The 26,820-nt window shown below is 37.9% G+C and overlaps 1 protein-coding gene across 5 annotated transcripts in view; it reads right to left on the bottom strand.

Annotated features, from left to right (window-relative positions):
• LOC129576284 (teneurin-m) overlaps nucleotides 1–26,820 on the bottom strand; it is a 405,617-nt gene that overhangs the window by 105,884 nt on the left and 272,913 nt on the right. For 3 of the 5 annotated variants that reach the window (XM_055461074.1, XM_055461078.1, XM_055461076.1), the window contains exons 1-2: nucleotides 17,140–17,214; nucleotides 13,543–14,222 (exon numbers count right to left, since the gene is read on the bottom strand). The exons of 1 other annotated variant lie outside the window; for it this stretch is intronic. The gene's annotated coding sequence lies outside the window, so the exon portion shown is untranslated. Of the gene's footprint in view, nucleotides 1–13,542; nucleotides 14,223–14,366; nucleotides 16,227–17,139; nucleotides 17,215–26,820 lie in introns of those variants that run through there. One more of the 5 variants, XM_055461075.1, reaches the window with a different exon arrangement.

Below are 26,820 nucleotides of genomic sequence, written 5' to 3'. Positions count from 1 at the left end.
ATGTCACTTGAAAATCCACATGAGCCCAAATCGATAATTTCAATCGCTTAATAGCGAGCTCGCTGTCAATTTTGATTTTAATAGATAAGCAATTACGTTGGTATTATTAGTCGGTGCTCGTTAAACACACCAGATAATTGGACATGCAAAAGTGGTCAATCGAAGACGAGTTTGGGCGCTCGCGCTTGAGCGCAATCCATTTTCAAAGCCCCACTGAACGACGATACAAAATTGGTCGAATTGAAATGAAAGCTGATCGCAACAGAAAGAAAAACTAACGTGATTTGCTGTGAGTAATCGTCGTTTCCATTCGATATTTCAATTCCGATTCTTTTCAAATCACTTTTCCCTGTGTCTGAAGAAGCGATAATTTAAATCATGGGTTAAATCAAATTGCCACAGGCCACAATCACTGTGTACACATAGAGAGGCAGATTGAGAGAGAGAGAGAGAGAGAGAGAGAGAGAGAGAGAGAGAGAGAGAGAGAGAGAGAGAGAGAGAGAGAGAGAGAGAGAAAAATGGTTAGTTCCGCCGAAACCAATGCGATTACAACGGAACAAATGTATTTTCGGTATAACGTTGTGCCAAACACCTTTTTTGCTGTTTTGCAATTATACCATGCATTGGCAGGATATGGCAATGTGCATTTGTACACACGTACACGTCTCGCTGCAGTATTTTTCCGTCTTTAATACTAAAACCACCATTAAAAAGTAGATCAGTTCGCTATAAATTTCACTGCATCCACTCAGTGGTTCTCTCTTTCTTTCGCTTTTCCTTCTTTATTACAGTCTCGATGTGTGTGTGTGTGTGTGTGTGTGTGTGTATGCAGCATGAGTTTGGGGCTCACACGATTGCGATTGTATTCATCCACTGCATATACAACAATAATCCATTGTGAGCGAGCAAGAGAGAGAGTCTATTGTTTCTAGCTACAATCACATGTTTACTCTCTTGGCTCTGTGGCCTCTCATTTGGAAGCAATACCAGAACTAATAAATGACGAAGTTAAAATTATTTATTTATTTTTGCAATTGTACTCTTCTCTGGTCTTTCTCTCTCCATTTTTGTGCTTTTGCCAATGGATTCTATTGGTCTGCGTTCAATGCATCGCGCTCTCAATCTTACCAATTATGCCGCGCAAAGGTAATGAAGAAAGATGCTTGGACGAGTTGAATCGAGTCTGAATACGATGAAAATCCGCCATTTGTTCGATGCCGAGTCAAGCAATTGATCGCTTATTTTGTATTTTATCGTTGGTAAATTGTGCATGCAAATGAAATAATGTGTATGAATTCTAGATTCCGTGGAATTGACCACGACGACGACGATAAAGAAGAAAGAACAAAACAACGCAACATACTGTACTTCGACAATAATCGGCATTATCGCAAACTTGAAAAATGAACACAATAAATTGCCAAGCAGCCACAAGCTCTAAACCATTCTCTCTCGCTCTCTATTTATCTCTCTAGCCATCTATTTCGTTCGCATAACACACATAGTCGGTAAATTATGCTGTTGCATTCGGAAAATGTGCATGGGAAACCGATTCGTAGGCGAAATTGTTGGGCGAGTGACACAAATTTTCGAAATTCTATAACATCAGTGGCAAATGGAATGATATGAGATCCGGCAAAATATCCAGCAAATTTTCACCAAAAATAATCATTTTGTTTACGCTCGCGTCTCCAGCAAAAACTCAAGTCCGTCTTCTTTCTCAATATGCCTTTCCTTGTTGCAAGTGTGGGTGTTTTAGAGCAAATGACACTCTGATAAAATGCTATGAATGATTCAATTTAAGCTGAAACATCTACATAGAACCGTATATATTTGCGACGCTTTGGTTGCATTTCCAATCAAATCGTTTCATACATTTTGTTTCTGATTAATGTGCGTCGATCAGATACGCTTTCTCTATCGCGCTCTCGCGTGTCAATGCAATGCCCCATTCAACGACAATGATGACGATGATGGTGATGGTGATGTTGATGATTGAGAATGACCACAAAAATTCCTAGAGCACCTTGCTCTGAATGGCAGCCCATGAATGCAGCACATAATGTTCAAACATCAGAGAGTCTCAAGCGCGTCATACTTCGGCTGAACCTCATATTGCTATCACCGCTGCCGATTGCATATATGTTGTGAGCGTCATATAACGAGCAAGCAAGAGGAGAATAGAGAGCGAACGAGAGAGACGGAATGAGTTTGTGTGAATGGGTTGCTGTTTGCCAACGAGAAATATGAGGTCTGCAACAAGCACAATTCACGCATACTTTAATAATGTATGCTGAACCAAATATTGACCAGTGGTTTTAAATTAACAAACACCACATTATTTCGCGTTTGTAGCCACAATGCAAAGCATCCATAGAGAGGTGAGTACCATCGTCAATATATCATCACATATTATTTCCCATACTAATGGTCATATTCGGATCGATTAAAGTGTCGCGTCATTTTCGATTTGGAACGTTTTCGTTTACCTAAAAAATTGAATGAAATTATTGGCTTCAAAATCGAGCCCATATTTCTCCCAATAAATTTGTATTTGACGAAACTCGTGCTAGAGAAAACGAAAACGAGAAAGTAGTGTGCAGATTTCGATATTTGAGGCGACTCATTTTGAGTCGGTAATCATGCGTTTCGTTTGGAACCAATTGTTTAAATCCATAAAAAGCATCCTTGATTGCTTTGGGAGGAGAATGAGAGAGAGAGAGAATGAAAAGAATGAACAAGAGAAAAAAGTGACGGCCGATATTCGAAAATCAAAGTGTCTGTCAATGAAACAGAGCTCAGATGTGAAAGTAAACATAGCAATAGCAACAAACCGGCAAAAAATGCACCGAAAAGCGTCTGCTCATAGAACTCAATTTACAAACAGAATTGAAATGTGTTTTTCATTCGAGCCGAAATCAATTTCGGAATTTCGCCTATTTGATTTCCGTCTAACCGCTGACATTTGGTTGAATTCGATATGAATGTTATGTTGGGCCGCCGCATCAAAATTTTGATTACAATTTTTGGGGTTTGATGTGTCGCTTTGCATTGCATTTTGCAAGGCAGTGAATGAAAGAATGCACACACTCATATTACCCCATCGAAACGATCCGTTGATGGGATTGAAACTGCCATCGCAATACCGAAAAGTTGTCACTCTGAAATATCTGTTTACAGATCGAGAGAGAGAGAGAGAGAGAGAGAGAGAGAGAGAGAGAGAGAGAGAGAAAGAGAGAGAGAGAGAGAGAGAGAGAGAAAGAGAGAAAGAGAGAGAGAGAATGTTGCGCAATTAATCGACAAAAGCAACATACCATGAACAGGTTAATGAATTTCTAAACGGAATTGGTTCGATTATAAATGGACTTTTGGTCAAGTTTTTTTTCATTCGCGCTAACTCATCATCAACCAAAACCAGTTGTGTTTCATTTATTTCCGAAATCAATTTTTTTCCGTATTCGTTGATTCGGTTCGCTGAATGGCGATGCATCGTCGTCGTCTGGCGCTTGCATGTATGTTGCAATAGCGTGCTCCGCAAGAGCAATGAGCACGAATCTCAACACGACAACGACGACGACAATCGAAAACTCAAATTTCGAGCGAATTAATGCTTTTATTGGGTTATGCAAGTGACTTAGACCATTGGACAATACACACAATATATCATGATGTGACCGCAGACCCAAAATTTGAAGCCGCTTGCTTTTTTCTTCTTCTTCTTTTGTTGACAGTTGCTGTTTCGGTCGAATGCATTCGATTCGTTGATCATTGTTGACTATTACAATTTATCATTATTACTGGTATAGCAATTTCTCTCTGTTTCTCTTTCATTTTCTCTATCTTCTTCTCTCGACTGACCCACCCGTGTCCAAGTACTCAATCGCGTATTGCATTCGCTGTTTGACCGGCCGACACTTTGCTTACCGACGATTAGAGTGCGCGCGATGAATGTGCGATTTATGTAATTGCCATGAATGGACTGGCTTCTCTTAAATTGAAATTTTCAGAAAAGAAAACGTGCGTGAACAATCACGACTTATGAAAACCGCGTTGACTACGGTTGTGTGTGTCTGTACATCCGTGGCGCACGCTTACTCGTTCGCTCGCTCGCTCGCTCGACAGTTACATTTCTCGATTTTAATTTGGTTTTTCTTCATTTTACTCATTTCATGCCTGTTTTTTTTTTTCTTCTGTTTTTGTTTTATTCTCTTCCTTTTTTTCAAAACTAATTTAACTATTCAGAGTTTTTGTTTACAGCTTTAAATGGCCGAGGTCTCCCTCGATCGAACATGCTTTGCCGTGGCGTTAAGCCAGGTGAAAAACCGAAGTAGCAACGAAATCGAAAAACCAATTCGATGGAAATTAGTAATTAAAGTGTACATTTTTACCAAACATAATTTTCCAGTTTCAATTGATTTGGAACGAAAGGCATTTTCGACAAATCAGTCGTCGTCTATTTATTTAGTGTTTTTTGCCTCTTCTTTATTCATTTCGGCAGCGATGCATCGAATAGATTGTTCAAAATCGATCGTCGAATACATCGCGATATTCGACTCATTTCAAGCATGTCTGAGCAACATCGTCATGTCGATGTCGATATCGACGTCAACTGCAATGTCTGTCTCGCATGACTGAATCACTTTGATCATTTTCCGAAATAAAAGATACGAAACAAAATATGTGTGACGTGGTTTCTTCTTCACTGCCGTTGCTATTTTCATAATCAATTGTTTCGTAATTGAATGGGTTGTCGCGTGTATGTGTGTGTGTGTGTGTGCCTTCATCTGATTTTTTGATTTAATAATTATGGTAATTTTGTGTAAAATTTTCAATTTGATTTTTGCATAGTTGATTTCATTTTTCCAACGAAAATGTTTCGCTTGATTTGCTTTCTCCATCGTATAGCCCAAATAAGAGAGAAACGCATCACATTCTGTGAGAATCAAATGTTACAATGAATCATTTTTGTATTGCAACACAAACACAGACACATACAAAAACGGGACTGTGACGCTATTTTTCCTCTCAATTTCGATTTCCATTCCATTTCACAATTCAAAACGACTGATGGAACCCGTGCAGTGGGAAAATGCGACATAAAAATGCAATTCATCGCAAACGTATCATCGTGTGCAATGGTTTGAGTGCACTGAAATGATGAACTCATTTCTGAAATTGTCTAATTTCTTTTTTTCAAACAAGTACATCTTTCTTTCTTTCCTTCCTCCTCACTTTTTTGTTACATTTCCAAATTTTAAAGTGCCACTTCATTTGAATTGCAGTCTGCTGAATGACTTTTGCAAAAATACAATTAATTTTCGCCGAAAAACTAAAACAACATGAACGCAATTACTTACGTTACTTTCTCATGACTTTGTGGTGTGACCCTTTTCAAATGAACCCACAAATCCATTGTGTGTGTGTGTGTGTTTGTTTTTTCTCATCTGTTTTTCACATATCAAAGGCGAGACACAAAACTTTTACTTTCGACGTCGCCTATGAAAATTAATATGTCTATTCCGCAAATGAAACAAACGACACGTCAACAAACGACACACACAAACACACAAACACAAACTTTGTGTACAACATTTTGAGTGGAAAATACGATAGATACTTTCAACTTTCTTTATCACCGAAACTGACACACAGAATAGAGCCAGAGCAAAAAAAAAAAAAAAAACTCCAAACTAAAATGCCAAAAACTGTTTTGATAATCCGCATGGAGTGCACCATTTCGTGAAAAATGACTGCGTAAATATTCGCCAAAACTTTCTAGAAATGACAAAATTAACGTCATTCAGTAGAATATAAGTTTAGATGTTAAAAAGAAATTCGGGTACCGAGATCACAAGCTGAACATCTTTTAGATATGAAGAAAAAACAAAAGAGAGAAAGAGAGAGGGAGACAGAGAGATGGAGAGAGAAGATACTCGTTCATTCGATGCTGGTAATAAAATTTGAAAATCGTCAATAAAGAGACTGTATTTTGTCGATAGTGTTTATTGCATGACGCAGCGACGACGAGCAAACATTGTCTTTTATTTCTATGGCGCGCACACAAACGCAGGCACACGCACACCGAGAGTAGAGCGAAGCGACAAAGTGCAAAGCGGTTGATTGTGTCGAAAGAGAAATAAGTCACAAATCGAATGGAAAGAGATTTGATAGCTGAATCAAGTTGTTGTTTTGCAAAGGCAAAAAAGAAGACGTAGAAGACTCAGAATGCGAGTAACTTGGAACTGTGCACACAGAGAGTATGTAAATAACGATGATGATGATGATGAGGAACTAATTTCGAGCTAAAGAGGCTGTGAGGCGCTGTTGTGATGGAAAAAGAAACGCTGAACAAAAGAGAATCACTCAACTTTGCGATGAATCTTTGCACAAGACGGCTCGTTTCTCTCGCTATGCAAAGACGAAACGGAGAAAAAAAAAAAACGATTTACTTAGAAATGAAAAACTTAGCCAAGCTTTTCTTTGCTGTTCGATTTTTTGCCTGTGTGTGGGTGTCAGAGACATTCAGGTTTTTTTTTCGTATTGCTCAGTGTTGATTTCCGATTTCTTTCGCTTATTCTTATCGACCGCAACTTTGACAGTTACACAGTGTGCGTGCGTTAATTGTTTTTTTTTTGCCTGTGCTTGTCTGTTTAATCAAACAAGCCTTTCAATGGCTGCTTTTCCAATTCCATATAGTTGGGGAGTTTTTCAATTTTGCGCCGTGACAGTCATTCGAATCAATAGCGTTTTAACATGCTTATTTAGGCATTCTTTTGTGTCAATTTAATCCTCGTAATTTTTTTCCCTCTCTCTCTCTCTCTCTCGACTCAAACATTTCTGTGAATAAAAACGACCATTTTCGCTTTGATATCATATTGTCATCTCTCTTTTGAGCTCGATTTTTTTTCTTACTTTATCATATATACCATTGCTCTGCTTCGACTGATATTGCGACTGCTCTCTTATGGTCGCAATTTTCTTTGTTTTGTTCGCTTCGTTTTTACGATCGAGTTGGTGTTATTATTGGCGTTGCAAATTGTTTGCAGTAGAAATTCCAGTTTTCTTGTCATTTTGCTACGTTTCTATTTGTTTGGTTCTTTCGTTGCCAACATTCTATTTGAATGCTCTTTTTCTCACTGCTTTGTTGTATGCTGCCTTATTCTAAACGTGTTCATTTTCCAACAAATACAACCAGCCACATTCATTTAACGAATGGCTATTCGAAGATCAACTCGAACAATAATATCATGGAAATTACACAGTGTGTGTACACAAAGAAGATCTGGTACATTGAGCTAGTAGTAAGGTAAAAATACACAAGGCACTGCTTCATAACGTGGTATTAGACCATAAGTAAGAACGTAATATATTGCTGGAGCAAAGGTACAGAGGGAGAGAAAGAGAGCAAAAGTGAATTTAAACCCGATAAATACAAAGTATTCGCTTGGAATTATTTGCTTCACCGAAATTATATGCACACATTTATCTGATTTTGGTTTATAGCTTTCCGTTTTACGTGCACCGTTTGCCATGCAATAGCAAAGCAGCACTTGCTTGTTTTTTTGGTCATGTCAATTAAAGTAATGGATTTCAGTGGAAGCAACACAATCCAGAGGAAGTAACATCAAGTCACTCGCTTCTTTTTTTTTCCTTTGCTGGCTTAATAAACTTTATCCAACGAATGAACACATCAGAATCGAATATGCAAGCTCCCATACACACAGAAAAAAAATCAATACTAAATGCCACGCACACACACACACACACACAGAGAGAGAGAGAGAGAGAGAGAGAGAGAGAGAGAGAGAAACATTGCTAAGTTGAGAATTTAATCGATTTGTCTTGTATTGTTTGAATATTTTACACTCGAAAATTAACAAGCAGAGCCTGCGAGGAAGGGAGGGAGGGAGGAAGAGAGCAGAGCAATGAATTCAATTTAAGTTGATTCGGAAATGCTGGCTTGGGCGATTACCGACATAAAACACGGCGATAAATGAATAAATAAGCGACGAGATTGCAGAGAGAGAAAACAACAGAGAATATGCGCAACACACAGCAGATCCATCTTCATTAAGGACTAAAAACTCAGCCAAACAAAACATCTGACAAATTCACGAGAGGACGAGCAAAAAAGAAAACAACATGACAGAGAGGAGAGCGGAAAACTAAGCGAAATTCCATTTTTCGGTACGTGTTATAGATATAAATTATTTAGGGTTCATAATTGAAACGAAAGTAAAAGACAAGGTGAGCCTTGTGAAATGGATTGAAAATGTGTGTGCGCGCGTGTGTGTGTGTATATATACTGGGGATGGCACTGACGATCAAGCCGTGCAAAAAACACCGTGAATTTGGTGATTTTTTTCTTCTGTTTTGGCACGGGTGTTAATAAAGTTTCAACTCTTTAATCTTAAATCATTTAAATCAAACAGTATGTAGCTGTAGCTATAGCTGTTGCGATACGATGATTATCGGTGTCGCCATGAATCGGTAGCTGCTTTTATCAAGCAAACGATAATCATTTTCACAGTCCAACACGTTGTTCATGGAACGACAGAGTTTTTGACTGGTGAGCATATCCAGGTTTAGAACATCAAAACAAATGCAAAAAAAAGATTAGAAGAATGATGATTACCAGCAACAGCAGCAGCAGCAGCTGAATCAGTTGTTTGGAAAAAGATAAATAGCAACACTGAAACTCGAGACATATCGAGAATTTAATGTAGGAAAAGTAGACGAAGAAGAAGAACTTCCCGGATATATTCGAAACGTAACAAGAATTGTCACTGCCGAAAAGCAAATATTCAAACAGCGGTAGATGTGAAAAGCGGTAGAAAAATGTTTCATAAATTATGGTTTTATTCAAGCGTATGAAATTTATTGCCGCAAACACTTTCTCCCACCCACGTCGTGCGCACAAAGTGTGAGCGGCTTCAAGGAAACACAATCGAAATGAAGTGATTTAAAATTCCAAAGGTAAATGCATGGAATGACATTTATTCGTAGCGAATGCGTGCGAAATATTCGTTGGTGTCGAATTGCTCTCTCTCTCTCTCTCTCCCTCCCCCTCCCGTGATTAATGCCATTTCTTCTCACACTTGAATGATTTGTGAACTTTTGGGGCGATCGACTGGTTGCTTCACATGTACGGTATTATGTTGAAAATGTGACGACATTAAAAATCCATACAAACATCGGCATTCAGACACATACACACGCATACACTGAGAGGCTAGAGGAAGAGATAAAGACAAAACGCAAACGAAATATAATTATTCTCGGCAAGTATGTCTACATCCTCTCTTTCGGTGTGGTATGTGTGTGTGTGTGTGTTTGTGTTTGTATGGTTATATGGGGTCTTGCCGACGATGATAATTTGCAATGCAACGTTTCGCAGTTTATCGATTTATGAAAATAATAGACTCTTTCTTGGCTCCGATCCCAGGCCGCTTTTTAAATTTACTCCATTGCGAATTTTAAATCCTACATAAAGATATACACACCGAACACGATACGGTTTACGCTGCACACAAAACCGTATAATATGATTGCGAGACGGCCCCGCTGAACGACGCACTTCACACCGTTTAATATATTGCCCCATTCAATACGGTTCACTTTTTCTCAATCTGTATCCCTTTCTCTCTCTCTCTCTCTCTCTCTCTCTCTCTCTCTCTCGCTCTCGCCTCTTCCGATTTTCTCTGGCTGCATTTTGTATGCTGTGTGTGCCGTACACTAATTGAAATATTTTGCATGTAATGCACTTCGTTCAATTATAGTTATTATTTTCTGGAATAATAAACATTTACGGGAAAAAAAAGAAGAGAAGAGCCCATGATTCTCTTTTGCGCTTTGTGCCTAAATGAATATCAAGACATTTTTCCCGTTCGTTTGTTCGTTTTGTTTTTCTTTATTTTTTTCTTTTTCACACTGGCATTATGATTGGTACCCATTAGTTTTGGATTATTATACGCATTGGTAAAATTGATATAGCACAAAGCGAAATCAAAATAATATAGCATATATGAAATTCGAGATTCTTCTTTTATTATTGACGCATCACATTGCATTTCATTTCTCACTTCTCGCTCTCCATCGATTCGAAAGCGCGGGCGCGACCGCTTATGCAGACACTTATAAATTGTCTGGATGTGTTCGCATTACTCTTTGCATTCAGTCAACCCACAAATTATTTAGTTTTTCATTGCGGTTGGTTTCCAAAACTGCAAAAACGTGAACACCAAATCAAAGAACGGAGAGAAGAAAAAAAAAACACGCACAACTTTCAATGTGCAAACAATAAAAGCGATTGTATACGACACCAAAAAGACGGGTTATAAAATGTCTTTTTATGCTTTCCGATAGAAGAACAAAGGCGGCAACAGCAGCAGCAGCAGCAGCAATAGCAATGACAAAGGCGGTCTCAAAATAATAGAATTTCGCACTCTCTGAAACTGACTGAACTGGTGTGCGTACGGTGATGAGGGGGGGGGGGAGGGTAATGTTGAATGATTCATTCGAATGTGCATGAAATTAGCCGTTACATGAGAACGACTCAACGATTTCTATAGCTGTTCAATGGTACGCGCACATCAATTGACCTTAATTAAATAACACATTTCAACGGGCCAACGTCCACCGACGACGCCGACACTTCTTTTTTTCTGCTGGCCATTCATGTTTTGCTCTTTTTTTTTCATCAATTGCTGCTGGGTTTTTCGTCTTCTGTTTGGTTTTGTTGTGCTTTTCTTTATGAACTTTTCTATTCACTTGGCTTTTTTCTCTCATGAACTTTCAGTGTGTATTTTCCAAACAAAATGCGGAAAAAATGTAACACTTCGTACACAAGTTTTATTAACATATGTTTCGCTTTTCGTAATTAAGTTGTATTCGCTGGAAATCGGCGAGTGTTCAATGACAATGCCACATATTTAAGTATAAACACAGAGTTGAGAAGCTCTTTGGTTAGTATGAACTGAGCTCCGACCGTTCCATTTGGATATGCTGAATATTTCAAATGTTTTCAATCAATTTAATTTATATTTGTTATGTTGTTATGTTTACCATGCTCAGTGCTTGCCTTACACGATACAAACAATCCACAGTAACATATAAATACACAAAGAACAAAAAAAAAACGTTAAGTGTTTGGCGTGCGCTCCGTTGTCACTCGTCACAGTTTTTGCATCAGCACGCTTTCAATGTTTATCAAATATGTTCCTCTCGCTCTTTCTCTCTCTCTCTCTTTCGCTCCCGGTGTCGCTGCTCGACGGCGGTGTGACAACAAGAGCAAAATATCTCGAAGACTTGTTTTTATTTTTCAATTTGAAATTATCACATTTCAACCATTGTTTACGTTCATTCATCAGGATGTCGAGTCGACGTTGTCGACGAGCTCTTTCTACGAGCAGCGTTCTCTCTTTTTTTTTATCGCAAACGAGTAGATAAACATGGCAGTGCTTGAGAATATATTTCATTTAAAATTGATTTAGAAGCTTCATTATTTCTCAATTGTATTCAAATTTACGTCGGGAAAATTTGTCTCGAATGTTCATTCATTTTCTTCATAAATCGCGGACTGTTTTCGTGGAAACGTGAGAGAAAAAAATATTCGAAAAATCACATTGCATTCGATTGCACAACGTGGCATGGTTTAGCTTGAAAATAAAATGTTTCTGATGTGTTTACGTAGGATTTATATTGAAAGTGCATTAAATATCGAGCGACAATGATAGTGTAAAGATCGAGTCGAGCAAGAGAGAAGACTATTTAGAGTTTTACTGAATAGTTTTCAAGGCTTATGTTTATCAAACTCGGCTTCGCACACATATATTTACTAAAGCATTGCCGATAAGATTGTGTATTGTGTGGATGTTTTCATCGGCACGCAATATAATCGACGTTGGAAAAAGTTTGTTCGTTCGAATACAAAGCAGAATGGAGGGGGAAAGAAGAGTACAAAGATTCTTTTTGCACACGTCCAAGACATAGAAAATATTTTGAAATCAAATTGTTTGGAGTTTGATGTGTGAGAAGAGCATAATATTCGTTTGCAGTGTTGTTCGCTCGCTCGATCTCTATTTCTCGTTCACTTTTAATAGCGCTTCGTCTGCTTCGTCAATGTTCATCTTATGATTGTTCGGAATAGGGGCCAAATTTACATCCATTCAACGAGAGAGAAAATTGAAATTCCTAACGGGATTAATTTTTTCTGTTCACTCATGACGCAAAGTAGATTTCTGTGACGATGACGGTGCCAACAGTGTGTGTGTGTTTTGTTTGTCCTTACAGCCACCGTGTGCGACAGCACTGACAATTTATGCTTAATAACATGGAGCGCAAAACTGATGTTAAATAGAATTTGTTTCGAAAAAAGAAAGAGAATAATATTGCACGATGATGAAGGATGCAGTGAAAATGAGAACGCAGAAAAAAATGGAGTTTTTTTCCATAAAAGAAATCAGTACGCGGTCAAGAAGAAATAGGTGTATCGTGTCATACGCATTCGCAAGCATTCGAACGATAAAAGATACGGCAAAACGATAGACAGAACCAACTGATGATGGAACAAAGCTCGTATATTAGATTGCGGTATATGAGTTTTTGTGATAGAGCTCTCCATCTATATATATATATATATATAAATGTGAATTCATTGCATTTCATTTTATTGACAATTATCTTGTGCGCATCGTATCCGCTTAAATTTTCTTGTCATAGCCACTTCGTTATGAATTTTGTATAGCAAACAATTTCCTCTCTGTCGTCGAATTTTTCTTTCCAGTGTCTACACATCAATGTTTCGTCTCCTTTTAAACTGAATATTCCATAGAAGAACGAACAAAAGTAGTGCGAAAGAGCAAGCAAAATAGAAATAATCAAAATATTACCAAAAAAAAAAAAAAACAACCAAGAAAAAAAACACCTCCTTTTTCTCTCAACAAAATCGCATTTGACTGGCGTAAATCTCTTTCGGAGCGTAAAAGAGGCATTTTTCCCAAAAAAAAAAAAAATTCCAATTTACATAATTAAAAGAACTTGACTTTTTCGTAACATAAACAGACATGTAAAGGCACATTTTAGGCTTGGTTATATATATATTCGTATATATTTTTATTCATTATTTGTTTCATTTCTTCGTCCAATATTCGTCTACTTTCAAAACCGTTTTTTGAAAGCGTTCTTTTTGTTGTTTGACCGGGTCCGCACAATCATCTCATTTTTGTATATTAAACGGAAAAGTAAATCAAAGGCTGATGAAATTTCATATTTCTAGTTGGTTGATTGTAGAGAGAATGAAACGAGAAAAAAAAAGACACGAAGAAATCTCCAATTCCATGAAAGCGAATGAAAATGTTTTGATGAAAAATTGAGTCGATTTTGATTAAAATCAATGAAAAAAAAAAACCAAAGCAGAAAATGAAAATGTTGTGGCAGCACATCCTTTTGGTCGTATTAAGTTAATTTGATTGACACAGTTTTCTAATCGCACCGATTAAAAGTCATCAAATGATTTCCATTGGATTAAAAGCGAATACTTACTTTGTGGGGTTGCAAACTGGAAGATAGAAGAAAATGGCAGGCTGCCAGTCGTCGTCAACAACAAATTAATCCAAGTTTGTATATTGTATTGTTACGATTTTTGTTTTCCTCTCTCGTATTTTTTTATTATTCGTAGCTGGTTCCTTCCCTATCTCTTTTAATTATTTCTCCGTGTGTGTGAGTATATGTTTTGTGTGTGCTGTGTTTCAGAAACTGATCTGCCAGTCTGAGGTTTTCGTAATGAATTATCCGTTTGTTGGAATTAGTTTAGAACTGATGGAGTATTAGTCATCCGTTTCATGTATATAATATATAGATCTATATGCTTCCCTCGGTACTTTGGCATACAATTTTGGGGGATATGTATGTACATTCAATTTTTGGAACTTTGTTTTCTTCAACAATTGTTTTCACAACTTTTCACAACACTTTCTCGAAACTATATTTGTTCAACCTATCTAGCTCCCTTTCTACATATATTGTTCATTCACACACATACACAATTTCGAGAGCGCATCTATGTTTTAAATTTGCTACTACAAATTGTTGCAAATTTCTTCTTTTTCTTTTTTCTTGTCACTTATTGGGTTGATTAATTGACTTTGAATTATCAACGAAATTAAAAAAAAAAAAAATGTATAATCATTTATGAATTGTGCTTGAATTACTGCTTCACTTCACTATAAGATAAAAACAGAAGAAAACGAATTAGACGGAAAATCGAAATATCGATAGAAAAATAGCTCCAAATTTGAAAAAAAAAAGAACTGTTCACTGTTTTTTTTTTTCTCGTTCGTTCTCAATTTTCGATACGTTTCATTAACTGTTATTTTTTTTCGTTTCTTCATTTGTTTTTGCTTTTCAATTTTTCACTAACAATCACCATCAAGAACTGTTAACTCGCGTGGAATGCTTGCTTGCGTGTGTGCATGTATACCGTTGTTGGATATGCAAAGTTGACTTTTCAACACCGTTTATTTTTTACGTCTTTCTCGAATTTAGAACGAATCGAGAGTCAAAAATAAAGAGCGAATGAAATAGAAAACAAGAAAACAATTTGGAAAAACGAATTATGAAAATTTCGTCGTTCAAACATCGTGGTTCTTTTGCTCGGTCACAAATGTTAAATTCGGAATTTATGCTGTAATTAATATCAAAAACGATATTTCCCAACTGATAAGCCACTGAAATTAATATGAGCTGGTGTAATTTTAGACGTGCCGTTGTGTGTGACTTGGTAAGCAATGTGACACCGTAAATGGTGTGACCCCTTCCATTATGGATGGACATTGCTTGATATGTGTGTGCTTGTGTGTGACGAAGACGTGACGGGCGAAGAGCAGAAAAGTAGAAGACGGACGAGAAAAAAAAAATCAAGCAACATAAGTTTCTTATTGTCGTCATTCTGGCCGAAATATACAAATCAACAAATAAAAACCCGTACGAATTTTGTGTGCATTTTTCCCGTTCCGCTTTTCCTTTAAAACAATGTCAGAAAAGCACACACATACAATGCTGCACGTCAACATCTCAATTTATTCATGTCGCTTCATGTTTTGATCGCAACTCTTGACAATTTAATGCACAATCACCACGTCAGTTTCATCACCACATTTTGTTGAGTGTCTCGATGACGGTCGAGTTTAGTGTTTGGGTTTGGGTTTTCGATTGAACCACACAAATAAGTGTGAGCAACAAAAATCACGGTAAGAATGATTTTGGTCTTTTTTTTTTCTGCGCTACACGTCACATTAACTGTTGATTGATCCATTAATGAATCAGGTGCTGTTTAGAATATTGATTACAAGGGATTGGCGCAACTAACCGTTTTCACTTTCAACTGTTTTTTTGTTTACTATCGTTGCCATTGTTGTTATGAAAATATCATGATGAAATTAAGATTGTTTATCTTTTCGCTCTGGCTTGTCATGCGAAACAACAAATGTCTGGTGCGATTAAAATTTCGTCAATTGCAGAAGAAAAGAAGGAAGGAAAATGATGAGCCAGCCAGCGTCACTGTTATTTTCACTAAGCAATTGACATAATCTCTTCAGTGATTTTGTATGCGGAAATTTGAGTTGCGCTCCACACATAACTAAATGGCACACGGCATCCAGGTGAGGAGATTATCCATCCATCCACTTCCACTGAAGTTAATTTCACGAAACCGAGAGCGTAAACATACAAAAAAAATAAATAATTACAGCCTAGACCAAATAAGCTGTGCAAGCAGAGGAACGAAATAACAACAACTAACAACAAAAAAAATCGTCAATATTCGACAAATTTTCCTCCCATGTAATGAAAGCTAACACAATCAAAACAGTAATCAATAAGATGTTAATTGATGAACTAGAGCACCGAATATTGAACATCAAACAACAATCACTATTTTTCCATTGATTTTGTTTACATTGCATGATGGCTGAAATTTTCGATTTTTTTCCCTCGGAATTCTCTTCGGGTATCGCATGAAACTAACTGAAGTGGATTTTGGATTGTGAGTGTGTTTTGAAAATTAAATAAATATTGGGTTGCGGAACGATTGAAAACACTAAAACTTGTTTTGTACTATTTGCATTTGCGTTGAACGGATAGTTTTTCGCGAGAAAAAAAATTATTCGCAATTTATGGCGAAATATTATCGTTACAAACACTGCATCGTTCATAATGCGAACTGTATCACTGACTTATTGCCAAGAAAAATCAACAACAACATGGGATTTTCATATCCAGCGATATTATTTCATCGGTCTTTGCACTCAACTCTCACTATGTTTGCACCTTCAACGTCTGCATCAACACTACACTCAAGCATATATAGCACACCCACGAATTCTTTCGCTAAACTGCGATTTTTCCATTTCAATTTCTTTACTCTTTTCCTTTTGCTTTGTCTGCTTCCTTTTCCTTGTTCTCGTTTGATAACACCTAGAACCGCAGAGACTTTGAAATTTCTTTTCCGTTTATTTTTTTTTTATTTCTCTTTCTCTTCGCTCTAGCACTGCGTTCAAAGTCCTTTTGATATCAACGAACGAGAGAAGATACAATCAAAGCGAAATAGCCTTTTCTCAAACACACCACTGAATGACAACGAGCGCAACGAGAGAATAAAAAGCGCCTTGGACAAAAGCAAGCGAGCAAAAATAGAAATAGAAGTATGAATTGCAACACAGAAAGAAAAACCCAAAGAATAAAATTCAATCGAAAGTATTTCTGCTTTGGTCCGTTTTCTCTCGTTTCGTTTCATTCTATTTGATTTGATTTATGCGTTGAAGATTATTCTCTTCCTTTTTTTTTGCTTCCAACATAGTCATCGTCCTCGCCGTTGTCGTTATCGTCGTCGCAATGTTATTGATGGTGATGTTAATGTAAGATGTTTCTAATGTTCCGTTTAGTTTTTCACTTGAAAAAGGAAAAACAAAAATCCCGAAGAAAAACCAAAAACAAAAGAAGAAGAAAAAATAGCAACCGAAACGCATGCACTCCGTGTAATTCCATTGAATACACCGTGTACAGAACAGAACAGCACAAAACAACACAAACTTTGATTCCACACAACTTGACTATATCTGAGCACCCAAAAAAAAAACTTACAGCAATGAATGAATACAATTTTGATGGAAATATAAACCGGTCATATTGAATATTCGTACCATTACCCACGGCGGCAGAAAGCAAACTAAAGTCGAGTACATTCATCTGGATTTGTGTATGCTCTCGCTTCGTTCGTTTTGTTCGTGTGCTTTGCTCATCCGCACATACACACAACCACACATCGGTGTGTGCACGTTCGGGCCAGTGTATGACTTAAGCAGCAAACAATCGTGCTGCATTCGGCTATTCGTGTACATGTATTCGAGCAGGCTGCGTATGTATACGTGCCCATGTGTATGTGTGCGATTCGGTGATATACTCGCATTCGCAATGTGCACACGTTGTAAACGTTCAATGTGCGATGCGGTGGTGGTGTTGTTGGTATATGTGTGTGCGTGTGCGTATACATTCTATGTCCAAAAGAATTTTACGATATTCGTTCGGCCGATTCGTTCTTCTCGGAGGAGAGATAATTTCGTTCAGTCGTTCATATGCTGTATTTTTTCTTTTGTGCTATGCTAGCTATTCGGTGCTGGTGAATTATTGTATATATGCTGCATGCTGCCTGGTTCTGTTTTCGCCACGATAATCGATGTTGGCTTGGTGTTGAAAATCAACTGTGTACATGTGTGCCTTGAATAATATGTAGCATTCTTATGCACACATGATTTCTTCCTCTGCATACGCATACGCACACATTGACAAAACGTTCAATTTCCGAATGACTTGACTTCTCTCACACATGCATGCCTTGGCTCATTTCGGGTAGTTCTGATTTTTCGATGCTACCAAATCGTGTGCAAAGTGTACAAAGCGGGACGTGTGTTTCATTAAATCGTTTTTGTTTACTTTTCGCAATGCATGCGTACATGTGAGCCAGACATTTTTCGTCAAAGTCATTTTCCCCGCCACGGCCGTTTCGTGGTATAAACATATACCGTGGTGTTGGTTTTATTATAGCAATGCTGTGATTTATCCCTGTATTCGTAATAGTTGCGTTGCACGCACTCTCGGCTATACGGCTACCAATTTCCCCACATTGAAATTCGTCGATGTGTTTGTATGCCTCTTTCGGCCGCTTGTGATTCCTTTTGAAACACCACCGCTGCCGCCACCACCACCACCAACATCGTCGTCGTTGTCGCACCATCGAAATTTTGCACTCTCTATCCCGATTTTTGTTTATGCTCTGTTTCGTTCTGTTCCGTTGGTGTTTGGTAGTCTTTGGTAGTCGTCAGTGATTTCTGTACTGCATGCATATCTCTATGGCTCCCTCTTGGCAAACATATATTGCACGAATATATTCGCATTACGTGTGCCATTCATTTGAGACTTGATTGAAGTTATAAAATTGGTTTCCATCGCATTCCATAAAAACTTATTGGGGGGACTTATACATTTTGTTGGATGAACGATCGACGATACACACGATTTGCCGCACAAACTCACACACACACCGACATACACCATCTCTACGGGACACACATACACACACACACATCGACGAGAGATGCGGAACAATCCGAGAAATTGCATGGTCGGTAGACACATTACAACGACACAGCTATAGTTTGTACATAGATGGTTCAATAGCCAAACTAGTTGGTGGTATGTGATCACATTGGCAGTGAGCATAAGTGGCTCGCTCGGTGGTAGCAAATTTTTACATTGCCCGTTGCACCTTTGATCAAAGCGGTTGTATCTGTGTGATACACATCATTTTCACTATGTATGAGCGGTGTCGCATTTTTGCACAATTTTAAAATACGGAAATTCTCTGCAAAAAATACCCATAACACATTTCAAAAATTAAAGTATAGAATCCCATCTGCAGATAAAGGGAGAAAGAGAATTTTGGTTCCGCCTCGAGTTTTGCCTTTTGACTGAAGCGATTTAGTGAGAATGTACGTATTTCTGTTCTGCTTTTTGCCTAGCAGGAAAAAAAAAACCCTTAATCCTGTACATTGAACTCTTGAGTTTTCAATTGGATTTGTGCCAATGTGGATGGTGCAATGGCTCTTTCTCGAATTGCCAAATGTTGATTGTAATGTCATTTGATTTTGTCGAAGGAATCGCATTTTGCGTCTTTCCATCGTCTCTCTCTCTCTCTCTCTCTCCCTCTTTCTCATTCACTGACAATATCTCCGTAATTTATTCGCGTCAATTTCACAATGAACATTCGCCACAGCCATATATGCAATTACACTTGACATATACGCATCAGCCTCTCGTTGCTGAATTTTGCAACGAATGCACCGAACAGTAACAGCAACAGCCGTAGCGGCAGCAGAAGCCATGCAGTGTGTCAGAGAATGACATGGGTTACCCCGAAATCGAATCTTGAAAATGGTTGCAAGCAATTTACCCGATTATATTGGATAATTCCGATCATTTCGAATGCAAATCAAACAAAATGCAGAGAAACTTCGACCAATTGTTGGCAATTAAAATGCTGAAAATAATAAATTGGAAATTAAACTAATTAAATGATATGTCAAACGATTGTCCGTGGAACAAGGCGAAAGCCGGAGCACTGTGCACCTCTTTTGCTCGTTTGCCATGGTGTGCAAGTGTGTGTGTGTGTGTGTGTGTGTGTGTGTGTGTCATGTTCACTAGTCGGTCGCTGGGAAAATGGAATCGAGAGAGCAGAGATGAGTGCGGAATAAATCGGATCGATTCATGTATAAATTATCGCATTGGTTTTGTAAATGCGTATTTGTTCGTCGATATTCAAATTATCTAAACGTTTGTAAATTTTGATGTTGGCTGAGAAACACACTCAACTCTCACCTTCTCTACCTCTCTCTTGTCTGCTATTTCGACGGTACGTGTGCTCATCACCGATGATTCATCATTGATTGTCGATATGCACTGAACCAAAAACGGAACGGGCGATGGTGATGCTGGTGCGGGTGGTGTGCTCCATTTATCGACTGCGAATGCAATGCAATTTTAATATCAAATTTGTACTAGAAATCGAATGCAATTCAAACCTTTCACGAACAGCCTTGCACTCGATAGATACGATCTCTCGAACGCATCCGATGGCTGTAGTCATGCGTGTTTTTTTTTTCGTTTTTTTCTTCGTTTTGTTGGGTTTTCATGCTCTTGCAAATAGACAATGCACCTTAACATTCTGGAGCGGTCAATAAATCGCTTGTGCATTGAATTTTGAACTGCAATTTAGTGATATTGAGCTTCATCAAAACATGAAACATTTTTCATTGTGGTTAGATAAGCGGGCTATTTCTCTGTCCCTCTCTCTCTCTCTCGCTCTCTCTCTCTCTCTCCATATGTCTCTCCCTCTTCGCTCGCTCGTCGTAATGTCAACTATTTGGTGCAGGCAAACGAAACAACATACAATTGACAGCGATATTGAGATGTATGCCAAAACACTAGTGCACACACATCTAGACACACATACAATAGACTCGATCAATATTCGATGGTAAAATCATTCGGTTTACCGAAACAACCAAATTGTGCATGCACTTGTGCAAGTAACTTTACAATTTCATCACAACGCTCTCTGTACAAGCAAATTGATTTTTGCTGACTCGTGTATATGTAACCTAGTCAACCATTCTCAATTGTGTATTCACGTTGCAGGGGTAGAAAGACAGTGCCAATGTCGTGCGTGGTGTAGTGTACATGTAATGAAATGAATGCGTTGGAATTTGTCTTTCATCCGAAATCAACCAACCCCATATCCCATTCCACGCACGACATCAATGAGCCAATTTTGAAGTAAATTTCTAGAAATTATGAAATGCATAACGAAGGTGAGCAAGATTCTCTCTGTCAAGGGACAAGGAAATATATGGACAAATCACGCACAGGTGATGCAGAGGTGTAATGCATATTTTTGCACCATCATCCTCATGTCGTTCAAACCATTTTCACCATCCAAATGAACACGAAGCATATGTATATATGTAGAGCGTAATAGAGAAGGCTTCGAAAAACCCACATCGAGTATACATTCTGACTCGTAGAATGAGCGATGTGCATGTAATTTGGCAAATGCATTTTCAGCTTTTGAATAAGAATGAGTTTTTCTTTACTTTTGATATGACGCTGCGTTGGAATAAGCTTTAGCCGAATGTTTGATTTCACACTGAATCTATTTGCAATGGCTTTTTTTTATCATCTACAGAATCATGATGGAAAATGAAATACTGTTGTTGCAAAATGCCTTTGCTGATTGATACATTTGTGTTATTATTCTTTATGCAATTTCATTAAATATTCATATGTTTGATCTATATTTTAGCAAATTGTATTTTCGAATATAAATATGTAAAGTTTATCGGTGGCTTTGGACTGGCCTACCACATTCTTTACGCTTGTGTCCGCACATAAACACAATTTCCGTTCTCACTTTCACCCTTTTCTTTCGCTAGCTGCTTGATGAAGCAATGCGATGAAAATCCAATTTACATATAATGCAGCCTTTGCATACTTTGTGTGTGTGTGTGTGTGTGATAATGGAAAGCAGCATGAAGATGTTGAAAGTGGAGCACGTCAAAACCTAGACGAAAACTGCTATTTTAAAGGTTAAGTGTAGATAATGCTTCCATGACATGAAGCAGCAGCAACAGCAGCACATACGACAATACGAACAGCGGGCGATGAACGCATTGAATCAGCAATTCACCAGAGCTGCATGAATTTGGCTCGAAAATTTAATTCTATCACTTTTGCTCAAAATTCTATTAATGACGATGCTAGATGTGGTTCTGGCTTTTGTACATTACAACAAGCATCGTTTCTCTTGCCATAGCAATGTGATGGTAGTCACATGTAATCGCATCCTTTTTCTAGACGGCCTCATAATTGGTGCGATATTTTTACGAATTTCGAACCATGCTTTGCAACGTTGAAGCTCTATCGCTTGGATTTCAAGTCAATTACTTTCGAATTAAGGATTGAGTTGGACGAATAAGAATAGCTTCCTTGCTCGTTCGTTCTCGTTATCTCGTTCATTCTTTCTTTCTCACTCTCACTCTCACTCTCTCCACCGCAACCGAGTATTTTAGATGATTGGATCGGTAATGATTTAAAGATCGTAGCGCTTCATTTGAACGAAGAAAAAAAGTTGTTGCAAACGATGAACGAAGTGAGAGAGATTTATGTATGTTGTATGTGTGTACGTGGGAATGACTTCGAAAGGAGACAAGGATACATCGAAAAGAGATAGAACAGATGGAATAAAAGAGAAAAATCAAACGCACACTTTCGCTTAAATGATTTGAAGCTTGTAGAGAGACAAAGACAGAGAACGATGGTAACAAGAATGAAAAACAAAAACATTGTCACACACACACACAAGCTACATACAGCTGCTAAGCGAATAAAAAGATAAAAATGAATACAGCCAAAATGGCGATCAATCGATTGATATGGAACGTGAGCCTCGTTCAGTCATTGTCTAATTTATACTGGAGACATGGTGTATTCGGTAGCCGAAACAATGTTCAACAGTTCATTTGTATTGGTTGCCGTCTGTGTCAATCGTTGCCACTGTGCATGTACATGTTCATCACTCTTGTAGGAGAGAGGAAAAGAGAGAGAGAGACTAAGCGGTGCTACAGATAGTCGCTCGCATTGCACAGTGTGAATGGACGGTCGACGAAATTTTTCATTTTGGCTGATTCTTATAATTCGCAAGACGACCGATTTGAGTATATTTTGATTTCGGTTCGTATACTATTGTGGCCAACCAGTTTCGGATGATTGCTCAGTCAATCTGAAGAACTGGTTAAGTATGCGACGAACTCCATGTAGTTTGTGTGCTGGCCATTCTGAATATCTACCGCTTGCCGTGTCATAGCAGGTTCATGGTAGGTAAAAACAAATACATTTTTCTAATTAAAACATAAAACAAAAAAATCTTTTTGAATCTTTTGTTTCAAACAAAAGATTCAATCGAGGCAGCCCATGGCAAAACTTTTCCAATTTTCTGCTTTCATCGGAAAGTTTGCACTTCTTCACGTGTTTTTTCGTCGTCGTTTTTCTTCTTCTTTTTTTCCTCTGTGCTCTTCGATTATTTTATCATCATGTCATGATTACTCTTTCCTTGAATTTGCCTCAACACTTCTTTCTGTGTCAGTGTTGAGTCAACTCCCGTTATAGAGTGTGTGTGTCCCCATGCATGTATGTTTATGTGCAATTTAGTCAATTCCAGGATTTTTTCCCACTTCCATCCAAATCGTTTTCAATTCTTGATCTAGTGAATTCCAACGCAGAAGAGCGGTGATTTTGTCGGCCGAAGAACTTCACTTTCAAAATGTTATCTTTTGAATTTGATTCTGTTTATTACTCGCATTGGTATTTGGCTATGCGATGAATTGGATGGTATTAGCATTCCATGTGTCTGTGCATACATATTGCCACCCCTCTTGAAATACAGTTTTAAGGCACACCAGTTCAACTTGCTTCGTGTGTTTTCTTCGGATGCACAGGCACAAGTGTGGAAAAAGCCCAACTTAAAATGAGAATATACAGTGGATCTGGCTTATCGCTGTGATTTTAATTATTGTGTACGAGTTTTCTCCGATTTTGATCATGGTTTGCAAACACACAAAGACACACACATTGAAATTGCGACTCTACTTCTTCGATAACATTTGCCGATTGCGTTACCTAGATGATGGTGCAAATGCTTTTTGAATGTGTATCGGCTTGCTTTCGCGATTACTCCGGGCATTTTATCAGCTACACCAAAACACATAAGTTCTTTTATGCACTTTTACTTATTATTTAACAATCATTCAGCTTACATACACTCGCACTCACTCACACTCACTCACACTCCCACTCACACTCTAGCTATTCATTTACTCTCTTTCTCTCTCTCCCATTCTCTCTGCCTCTCTGCCTCTTTCGTTCTTTCTCTAGCACGTCCACACACAAACACATTGATATACATCCATAAAAGTTTTTCCATTCAAACTTTACTTCATTCATCTTTTGTCTTTAGTTTCGGGGGCATGAGCATGAGCGCCGAAATGTGAAATGCCCGTTCACAATATTTATGATCCTATACGATGTATATGAGTCAGTCATTCGATGTGTCGTTCTCTTTTGTATTCTGGCGCTCTAAACCAAAACTCTAGCTCGTTCGCAGCTCACTGTGTCATCCTTGCTCTTTTGCTCTTTCTCATTCCCTCGCTCTTTCTTCATTCTCGTCCTGTGTACTATATATATATCTCGTTGTTCAGCGCACACAAAACACTGAACGACTGTATGTGATGCAATGCATGATTACACACTACAAGAGTTAAAGAGACTTGAAATAGCGACAGCAGTAACAATGAAATAAAACAAAAGCAACATTGCGCCAGAAGTTTAAATGAGAATTCGAGAAATGACAATCAAATGTTCGAATCGAACCGATATAGCAATTCTCTTTCTATTCGGTCTTTCTTTCTTCCTCTCCAAAGCATACATACTCGCCGTTCGATTCGCTTTTACTCACGAAAACCATATACGCAAATGTTCCGCTTCTCTTGACTTTGTTATCATTTGTTATGGGTTGAAACATGCAGCACTTTTTCGCACTGACTGTGTGGCAGATTCCCATTTTCATTCTCTCGTTTCGATTCGATTCGAGCGACAGCATGAACCGAACAGTAAGTTTGTTGTGTTTTTTTTTTTTTCTCTTTCGCTCTCCTTTCATTTTGTCACCATAAGCAAGTTAAGTAGGGAATGGGTCTCCGTTTAACACAGTTCACCAAATGATTTTTGATTATTTCACTGTTACGCAAATATTACAAAATACAGGGCAGAAAGAGAAAACAACCTTGACATGCGCGTGTTTTCTCTCTCTCTCTCTCTCTCCCTCTCCGTCCGATTTTACGCACTTATCACGGGTGAAAATTCTACGAAGAAAATTAAATACCATCCAAATTTGCATATCAATATACTTTTTCGAGAGAGCTGAAGAAGACACCACAGGAAATATAACATTTATTTATACATTTCGAAATGGAAGCGAATACCATGGCATTCCCAAAATATAAATGTTATCTATTTTTCGCACAACCGCAAATGATTTCACCAAACCAAATCAGACAAATGTTCAATAGCGTCCATGATTTTCTTTTTCTCTATTCTAATGCTTTTTTTTGCGTTTTCCGTTTCCGGTCATGTAAGGCAAAAGGGAACGAAAGAAGAAAAGAAAAAAAACGCTCGAAAGCAGCAACGTCAACATTCCGTTTAAGCTTCAAGTTGACCGTGCGATACGACATACCCCATTTAAACACACAATCATTAAAATCACAAACGAATTTGCGTGATGTGTATATTCGTTCCACGATCAGCTACTTTTAATATATATAGCGAACACCATCCACTTTTTGACTTTTAATCAGCTAAACGGAATGGCATATTCGAACAATTTCGACACGGTGGCCGTCGAATGTAGCGCACAAATGCAAATAGATGGAACTTGTAATTTCCATTCAACTATTCAATGTCCTTATTTCAATGACAATAATGGCATTTGAACTCTGATTGATTGCACCTTCTTCCGATTAATGTGCTTGCAATGCAGAGGTTTTTCAGTGGGAAATTACAATGAGTTGCTTCCCACACCACACATTCACTATATACTGAAAACATGGATGGCACTCATGCTGACACTTCAGTTATAAATTGCCCTCAATTTTTTTTTTTCAACTTATAATTTATAAGGAGAATCAATTTTCGATTATGGTGATTAAATGGCATATTGCCAACCATTTTGCAACGCCAAAGAAAATTCGTAATCATAGTGTGGTTATGTCTTCCTCCTTTTATTCTTTTTCTCCTTCAAACATACGACGTCCTTAATTGGAAATAGTTTTTATTTTCGACTTTCGATTTCACTCGGTGTGTGTGTGTGTGTGTGGGGTGTGTGACCGAAGTCGATTAATTTTCAACGCTCCATTCTTTCTAACCGACTTGAACACTTTCTAATGAATTGCTTCTTTTGAATTTCGAATCGATTTTTGTGTCCGAACCGTATTTCGTTTGCCGTAAATTGCCAGACCACAATTCATTTTCCAAACAAAATTGTTGTCGAGTATTTTAGCGTAGGGAAATGTTTCGTTCTATGGTTGCTTTGTTTATGAAGGCTTTTTCATGCTAAAATTACCATACATTAGCAAATATAGAAATTTGTCCGTATGATTAAAAAATATATCACTATAATCGAACGCTTCCTGTATTTTCCGGAAACTTCCATGTGAAAAGGAAACTTTTCATAGCAGAAACGCCTGAATTAAGGCTCTTGCATTTGGTATGGACGTGAATATATTGGAACGTAATTACAAAAATTGTTCTTACAAAGAAGAGGAAAATATACTATCGAATCGATTATTAGCCACTTAAAAAGTGACTCTTTTGAATCAATCAATTAATAGATGCGTCGAACAGTTGCTTTGAAATGGCTATTGGCCCATTCGAATGTGAAAAAGAGGGAAGAAAATACTTAGTAACCATTGAAAATCATGTTGTACGAAAAGAAAAGTCCTTTACAATCTTCCATGGTTTAACCCGCCTGAAGTTCCCATCATCCATCACATCGTTTTATGTTATTAATATTATTTATTCGGCGGCTCCGTTTAGACTTTGTCGCTGTTTGTGTATGAGAATGCTAAAAGTCTGCTTCAATCAGTCAAGACGAAAATTCATCCT

The sequence above is a fragment of the Sitodiplosis mosellana genome, unplaced genomic scaffold (genome assembly GCF_009176505.1).
Source record: "Sitodiplosis mosellana isolate CC-2019 unplaced genomic scaffold, AAFC_SMos_1.0 Smas_scaffold_6181, whole genome shotgun sequence".
NCBI classification, from domain to species: domain Eukaryota; kingdom Metazoa; phylum Arthropoda; class Insecta; order Diptera; family Cecidomyiidae; genus Sitodiplosis; species Sitodiplosis mosellana.
This window is presented reverse-complemented; position numbering and strand designations above follow the sequence as displayed.